At 40.1% G+C, this 2,799-nt stretch overlaps 1 protein-coding gene across 5 annotated transcripts in view; it reads right to left on the bottom strand.

The window, feature by feature from the left end:
* The window catches only part of Dcaf6 (DDB1 and CUL4 associated factor 6), a 118,007-nt gene that overhangs the window by 75,044 nt on the left and 40,164 nt on the right, over positions 1-2,799 (bottom strand). The gene's annotated exons all lie outside the window — the stretch shown is intronic.

Genomic DNA, 2,799 nt, shown 5'->3' with positions numbered 1-2,799 from the left:
CCAGGCTGGTCTCGAACTCACAGAGATCCGCCTGCCTCTGCCTCCCGAGTGCTGGGATTAAAGGTGTGCGCCACCACCGCCCGGCAGTTTTTAAAAATTTTTTGATGACTCTTCTATCTTCCAAGAAAAAGGAAAAGGCCTTGCTGAATGAGCACCACTGTTTGAACTCTGACTGTTAAACAGGACTTTATAATCATGTTGAAGGTAATAGGCTATTATTTTGTTGCAGCTTTGGATGGTCTTTCTCTTCCAGGTTCCTCTATCAGGTATGGTTCGTGTAGGACTTGACACAGCCTTCACCACTCTCTGGACCCTTTACTAAAGGCTTCCTAAATAGTCTGCATGGTGCAGAGAGCTGGCTCCCAGACACTACAAGAAGGAAGTCCAGGGTGTTTGAGCACACCAGTGATTCCTGCCACCTCCAGGGAGCCTTGATAGCCATCTAGTCCATTTCTCTCAAAGCTAGCAGGGCCTTGGTCACCTAAGAAAACAACAGCTCAGAGGAACTTTTAGGACCTCTCCCAGAAGGGCCATGATTGCTCTTTCCTTCCAAGATACAGCTGTAGCTGACAGATGAAACTTAGTACTAGAAACAGCTGTAGCTCTGAAAAGTCGCACCCTACATGGGTGATGACTCACAGAAGCTGCTTCACTGGCATCTCCACCACCTCCACTTAAAATGTAATTACTCAGAAAGGCAGCAGAAACTACAAGTACTGCTCCTCACATATGCGCCACCTGCAGGACCCAAGAGGCCACAGTGGAGTTCAGGGGTCCAATGCCTATGATCCCAAAACTGGGAAGGCAAGAGAGGGGAATCAAAGTCAAGGCTGACCTCAACTATACAACCAAATCACATGGTTTCAAAATTCCAAGGACTAGAGATGTAGCTAGACCACAAAGTCTAGTTTATAATCCCAATTTTAAAAACTCTGGTAGTCTTCAGTACAACTCAGTATGGGAGGAGAGAGTTCAATTTGTCCGGGAATGTTAAATTCTAAGGATCCCTAAAGCTGTGTACTTCTGCACGGTCGGGTCTCATCCTGCTAAAAATGTAAACTGTTTCTGTTGAGAATAATAATGACACCTATATTTTCATATTATCACACTGTTTCACCCAAAATATGCATATTCGAATTGACAGGACTCCTCATCACAGTTCAAAAGAAAAAATCTCTCAGAAGGCAAAAGCCTGAGGACGAGGAGGAATGATGTGAAATGCTATTTTGAATGTAATACTGCTATTGCACTCATGAACCCACAAATAGCTATGGTTACCTGCACAAGATAAGCCCACTGACAGTCTAAACTGATGGGAGAGGAGCATATGAGGTCCCACCTCCAACTGAAGAGCTACTGGGAGTTAATGAGGCTAGAAAAGGGGAGTAATTTTTCTTCAGAGATGTAGCCACTGGTAAGTTGTCCATGTCCTGTAAATAAGTCACATGTACGCACATGCAAGCAACTCTATTAAACTCAACGGGCTTTGATGGACAGTAACATGAATGTAGGAGGGACAGGGTTGGACTAGTAGGATTACAGGGAGAGGGAGGAGGATAAAACAGAAGAATGGAGGAGGAATATGATCAAAATATAGTATATAAATATGTAAAATTGTCAAAGAATTAAAGTTGATTCAAACAGAGGGGCTGGAAAGATAGCTCATTGATTAAGAGCCCTGACTGCTCTTCAGAGTCTTAAGAGACCTGGGTTCAATTCCCAGCACCCATATGGGAGTTCACAACTATCTGTAACTCCAAGATCTGACACCCTCACACAGACATATATGCAGGCAAAACACCAAATAAATAAAAGTAAATAATTTATTAAAAAAAAAGATCAGAAAAGCTGTCATCTGGTATTCCCACACATTTGATAGTCTAAGTTGGTTATTACTGACACTGGTGGTTTCTGCCCAAGTACTTTATTTTCCATAACATATCATGTGGCCATATATTTGATATATATACATGTACACGTATACATGCGTGACCTTTTTAATTGGACTTAGGTATATAATATGTAGCATATTTTATATCTTCTTAGCTTGAAATATTTTGAATATTGTTGCAGTACTGAATTTAAGTCTGATTTTGTAACTGTACAGCAAAGGAGATAGTCTAAAGAGAGATACCTGTATCTTTCTCTGTGGCTTTAAGACTATTAAATGGGTCTCAGAGAATTAAAATTTCCCCAGGACTATCATGTTGGAAGCAGGAAAGGCTAAAGCCGTGATGACAGCTAGAAAATGAATATGACTTCCAGGAAGAGATTTTACACAGTTCTGCCTAAATTGTACACCTCTACTTCCTGCTCTTGTTTTAGCCTTTCCATAAATTTACAATACTGCTACAGAAAAGGCAGAGAGAAAGTAGGAATCCTTCTCTCCGGTTAATTAATTAAGGAATAAATAAATCTATTTTCCTTTATCAGTATGTCTCCTAATTACTTGCAAGAAATGGTACATTTATGAATTGAAGTGTTCTACTATACTGCCAAAATTGGCAACAATTATCATGAGGTAAAAGAGAGGCACAGAACAGATGCTCACCTAAGTCTCTAGAAGAACTAACCCTAAGACATCTTGATTTCAGATAGATACCTAAATTCTAGAAATGCAAGAAAAAAATTTCCAAATTTCTATTATTTTAAGATACTCGCTTTGAATAATTTATTATGGCAGTCTTGGAAAAAAACAAATCAAGTGTTTTTTTTTTTTAAATTTTTTTTTTCGAGACAAGGTTTCTCTGTGGCTTTGGAGCCTGTCCTGGAACTAGCTCTGTAGACCAGGCTGGTCTT

The sequence above is a fragment of the Microtus ochrogaster genome, unplaced genomic scaffold (genome assembly GCF_000317375.1).
Source record: "Microtus ochrogaster isolate Prairie Vole_2 unplaced genomic scaffold, MicOch1.0 UNK70, whole genome shotgun sequence".
Classification (NCBI taxonomy): Eukaryota; Metazoa; Chordata; class Mammalia; order Rodentia; family Cricetidae; genus Microtus; species Microtus ochrogaster.
The sequence above is the reverse complement of the archived record's forward strand: the minus strand, read 5'-3'. Positions and strand labels throughout refer to the sequence as shown.